At 44.7% G+C, this 5,712-nt stretch overlaps 1 long non-coding RNA gene across 1 annotated transcript in view; it reads right to left on the reverse strand.

The window, feature by feature from the left end:
- Positions 1–3,307, reverse strand: part of LOC138198131 (uncharacterized) — a 43,472-nt gene extending 40,165 nt beyond the window's left edge. Inside the window, exon 1 of the long non-coding RNA XR_011178253.1 lies at positions 3,278–3,307. This is a non-coding gene — a long non-coding RNA (uncharacterized lncRNA). The remainder of the gene's footprint in view (positions 1–3,277) is intronic.
- Positions 3,308–5,712: the final 2,405 nt, after the last annotated feature.

Raw genomic sequence — 5,712 nt, forward strand, 5'->3', positions numbered from 1 at the left:
TAACAAATGTGGAGTTAAATCAGTATTTAGTTCACAAATACTGACACAAAACTTGTGCTGCCAAACATAAAAGAGAATGTCAAATGAAGGCCTGAAGTACATTCACATATATATCAGCAGATATCACTGAGTCTTGCATCAGATTCTGCTTAAATTCATGAACACACATCTCAGATGATGGTGAATTTGTGAAGAAGAAAAAAATAAAGAGCAAAACAGAAATGTCAAGTCTTCCCAGTTGCTATTCTTTTTTTTTTTTCTTCTTTTTTTTTCATTCTAAGCTTTGTTGGGGAGGCAAATAAAGTCAATCACATCTTCAACAGAGTGCAGGCCGTTCACTCTGAACACGAATGTAAGCAACAAGCGAAGTCACGTCCAACTCTTTTATCTGACTGAAGTCTTACTGGAGGAAAAAGAGGAAGAAGAGGGGAAAAAAAAAAAAAAAAAAAAAAAAAAGCTCCGGAGCAAGTTGGAAAATAGTACGCGAGGAGAAGAATGAATGAATGGGTGAATGAAAAAAAGGTAAAAAATGCGTGCTGTTACGAGGTTTGACATTACAGCAGTGTTGGCTTTTGTGACGCGACTTTAACACAGCGCTTTCTTCTTCATCCACCCGACGGCTTCCTCTCTTTTTATTTTTTAATTCATGGAGACTCTGCACGATGGCCAAACATTTGAATAAGCCCACTTGGAAACACTAACATGTTTCACATAGTGCACTGGAGCCATATTGGCCACACATTTCTGCGTGACTTACGGTTACGCATTAATTCTATTACACAGCATTTAATTCAAAACGGATTATGAAAAGAATGGCAGCTTCAGCAGCAGCAGCAGCAGCAGCGGCAGGAGCATCTCTGGAGGATTTATTCCATACTCACCCCATTGTTGGAAGTCTGTCCATTCCTCCGCTTCCACTCAAGTCGACGACAGTGGATTGGCAATATCTGGAAATCACACTGAAGAGTCGGGGAAACGCCCCCTCTCTAACTCTCTTTTTTTTTTTTTTTTCCTCTTTCTCCTTCCATCCTCCAGGAAAAAAAAAAGAAAAAAAAAAAGCTTCTTCTTCTCCTGTAAAAAAAAAAAAAAAATGAAGGTAAAAGAGGAGAGAGAGAGAGGGAGAAAGAAAGAAAGAAAGAAAAAGATCCGCGAGGGAGGCAGACACTGTCCACCCTTTATCCTCCCTTTAGATCCTGGAATCTCTGGCTCTGCTTCTGCCTTCATCTCTCTCTCTCTCTCTCTCTCTCTCTCTCTCTCGCTCTTTCTCTCTCTCTTTCTCTCTCTCTCTCTCTCTCTCTCTCTCTCTCTCTCTCTCTCTCTCTCTCTCTCCCCCCTGTCCTCCCATTGTTGCGAATCAAGCGTGGTCAAAGGGGCGCGGCGGAGGCGACTCAACGATTCAGGATTCACAGAGAAGCTACTGATTCAGCCTCACACAAATCACGGTGATGGTGATGCACACTGATCGGGCTGTGGTGACAGTTCACACAGGGGGGAGAGTTATTGGCTGTTGCTGTAATACCACTACAGTCACATTCATATAAATAATAATAATTAAGTAATGGGGCTCCAAAAATTGCTTGTAAATAAAAAAAAAAAAAAGTGTTAACTTGGCTCTATTCTTTGGCCACTGCCTACGTTTTCTCCCCTTTGTCTCGGTGTCTTAATTCCATTAGGCCAGACTATAATAAGCACATTAAACAATAGTCTCTAACTAAGGCTTGGAAATTATTCAAATGTAACCTTCACCAAAGTGTTCAAATGATAAACCTGCACACCGGGAGACACTCATTAGGCTGTGGCAGGCTGCCTGGAGAGCTCTACTTTGGAGCCGTTTGCCCTGAACATGACCGCGTTGCGCGTTGGGCTAATTAACTTTTCAAAATTACAGATGGTCCCGCATTTAAATTCTGTCCGGAATGATCGACATTTTCTGTTATTAATTCAGGGGCCCCGCCCCGCCCCCCACACCACAAAAAGCATCATTGTGCATCAAATGAGGCCCATCCAGCTTCTTGAATATACTCGCTGATTCCTTTTAAAATTGTCTTTTTCATCAGCAGCACATAGCAGGAGCTGATGGATAGACGGTAAGTGCATTACTGCCCGTTGCACAAGTCTCACCTTCTACACATTCAAGAGTGTGTGTGTGTACTGTGGCCCACTGTGAGCATTGCAGCTCCCTGACAGCAACTTCTCAGTGACTGGCTCTATATCCATCCTAATCCAATCCCATGGGATTTCCAGCCGCTGAATTTCCACAGCAAGGAGGACTGGCAGTTTCAGCAGGATCTCTGCTTCCCAAATCTCCCCAAACCTCGCCTTATCCGCTGAGGGATTACACAGCTCAGCTCCCTGGGTAGCAGTGGAAGTAGGGGTACTATACTCCAGCGGTAGTAGTTGTAGTCGAGGTGGTGTTAGTGGCGGAGGGGCGTGGAAGTATGTGTTGCTCCATCATTGCATAATAGCTCAGTATAGCTGACGAGGTGGGCACATTGTGGGACTGCGCCACCATTCATCATGGTTTTATTATTTGTCAAACAGTATCAGGATGCAGGGTTTTACTGGGTTGTCACTGAAGGCAGATTTACTTTACGTCTTGGAGAGACCGGGCGGTAGGAGCAAAGACACACACACACACACACACACACACACACACACACACACACACACACACACACACACACACACACACACACACACCATATCTGACCATCTATCACCTATTACATAATACTGCTGCATGCTCCCTGTCAATCATTCAAATGTTTGATTTGTTCTCACATGCGTGCTGTACAGAATGTGTGCACAATGTGGGCAAACCTTTGGAAGAGGACGTAGGTGTTTCCTACAATTTTTCATCATTGCATCCCGACCCTTAGGTCTTTTTTGTTGTTGTTGTTGAGGCACAGATGACCCCAGTGCTGAGGGTGGAGGTGGTGGTTTCTTAAATTTGAAGCAATCAGAGGCTGTGTGGAGAGCTCAGACAGGACAACTGAGTTGTAAGTCCCGCACCCGTCCTGTTTCCTGGCTCTTTGGTTCTCTAATTTCTTCTTTCTGTCTTTCCTCTGTCTCTCCCCCCCTCTTTTGCAGTCTGCTCAGATCCCTGTGGTATGAGCCCATTTCTCATTCCCTCTCCTTCTCTCCCTCACCCTCGCTCCCTCAAGATTGCTGCTTTATTAAACAGACTCTCCCTATCTTTCATTTGCCACTCTCCCGACCATGCTCCCCACTCTCAGTCTCTCTGTGTTTTTTATTTTTTATTTATTCTCTCTTTTGCCCCCCCCCCCCCCCCCCCCCCCCCCCCCCCCCCACCTCCTCAACACACACACACACCACACTAGCTTTGCATACGTCAATGCCTTGCTCGGCAGACATTCCTGTGTACACTTTGCTACCATATTGTCCAGTGCAGCAAACCAAGGGATGGGAAAAAATGTGATAGAGAAAGGACAGAGAGGCTTTTTCTCTGGTCTATATGTTCCATATTCACTTCTCTCATCACCCTTCCTCATCTCTCCCTTTGTTCTCTCTCCTCATTGCTCCTGCCCTGTGTTGCTTCCCTCCATCTCTCTCCCTCTCCCTGTGCTCCCTCCATCTCTCTCAGACCCAGGGCAGCTATATTTAGCGGCAGGTTAACTGCTCCTGTCAAAGGTCTGATTTGTATTCTCTGCATGCTAGTCTGACTTGGGCTCGCAGCAACACAAACAAAAGGCCCTAGTTTGAATATGCACTGAGCCCCACTGGCTTAGGAATCAAAGCCCTCTCTCTGCTCCTCTGCCAGTGGCGCCACCTGCTATGGAAGGGGAGGGTGGGTGAGGAGGAGGAGGAGGAGGAGGAGGGTGGCTGTGGTGGGGTGGTTCATGAGGACTCAAAGTCAAGCTCAATTCGCTCCAAACGCATACATTCATGCAGGGGAGGAGCACCCCGGTGCAATGGGCCCCACCTCACTCTGTTGCACAACACACTCTGAATGTGCAATGTTTGAGGAGGAGAGGAGAATAAGGAATGGGTCGCGCCCCTTGTACCTTCCTCTGCGGACGACAAGAATATGGGATGACAGGAGGGAGGGACAGGACAGGACAGGAAAATAGAAAAGGAGTCCTGGTACAGGCGGACGAATTGAGAATAGAAATCTCCCTATCCTCAGAGTCTGCCGCAGGCTTAAGTGACAGGGGAGATTAAAGTGAAAGGCACATACATTACACGCTACTGTACATGTAAGGACACATGGGAGCCCATGGAGTTGAGCCTAGTGGAGAGGTGTGATACACCCTGCTGCTTTCCCCGCTCTTCCGCTGCCTGGTCTCATCTGGTCCGGCAGCAGACCCTGGGTGACAGGCTGAAATGCCACCCTGCTACATTGACAAATACAGTCACTCTGACTAGAGGCTCTGAGCACAACATATCCCACATACCGAAGCAAGGCCAGCCTCTATCAACTGTTTTCTAAGGGCTTGCTCTTCTTAGTTACTGTTACCTTGCTTGTCAAGCTTTCCATTTTTGCAGTGGATACACAGTGATAATGGCGGCAGATTTACTATTAAAAACTCTCATTTTTAGAACAATAGGTCCTTGATTTTAGGCAGCAGTAGTGAAAAGCAGCTTTTCATTTCCAGCTAGAAACTGTCAGTTTTGCCAGGTGCAATGAGATCTGCTGCTGTAGATGCTTATAGCTGTTGTGAACTAGTTAATTAATGTTAGCGCTGAGTGACTTTTTAACATTTTCACTGACACATTTTTCAATCAGAAGCCTGTAAAAGGTTCTTAAATATGCATTTGATGGATAGCAATGATCCATGTAGAAGAATAAACAGCATTGTTCTTGTATTGCCAGATGCAACCTTGAAAAAGTATCTTCCTATACTTCAGGGGAATACACAGTGGATGTTCTAGTTGTGAGCAAGGATTTAAAAAACAAATAAACCTCTAACCCCACAAAATAACATTTTGAGTGAAATACCTACTTACTGTTTAAAAAACAAAACAAAACAAAAAAAAAAACGCAACCGCTGATTGGTTTGTGAACTATAAGCCTAGAGTTCAGATTTCGGTCATTTGGAGCGGTTTTTGAACCAGCTGGAGAGGAAAGTGGTGGATCAGACGCAATCTGATTGAGAATGACATTACATCCTGCTCACTGATAGCAGAAACTGGACTGCACCTAAGGGCTGTCAATGAAACAGACATGCCCCCAAAAACATGGCTTTTTGAGACCTATTATCTAATTGATGATGGAATTATTTTTAGATGGACTGCCAGAAAAATAATAAAGCAAGACAAATCTAAATAACTAACTAATAGTGAAAACAAACGCACACTTACTTTTCTTGTTGGAAGTAGAAAAATCTCGGTAATTGAAGTGTTGCTTATAACTACAGGTCCTGTGCGCACGGCTTTCGAATGGGGGTGCTTGCCGTGCCTAGATACAGTTGCTAAGCAATGATCGGACAAAAGTAGTTTGGGGTAGAGCACTTTCACTTTGAGTTTAGTGATGTCACAGAAACAGGTGAAAAACTTGGATTTAACTCCATGTTGTATAAAACAAAGACGAGAATGAAAAGCCTGTCTCAGCAGTTTTCACCCTCAATATGTTTATAATGGGACTAACGCACAAACAAACACTGGCATTGACACTGAAGTTTCCTACTTTGTCTAATGTATTTGATCAACCGAGATCAACGGAATCAGTGAGTCGACTGAGTCACTGAGGAC

Source organism: Embiotoca jacksoni, unplaced genomic scaffold (assembly GCF_022577435.1).
Source record: "Embiotoca jacksoni isolate LCO1_2020_lvr unplaced genomic scaffold, fEmbJac1.0.p SCAF_15, whole genome shotgun sequence".
NCBI lineage: Eukaryota > Metazoa > Chordata > Actinopteri > Embiotocidae > Embiotoca > Embiotoca jacksoni.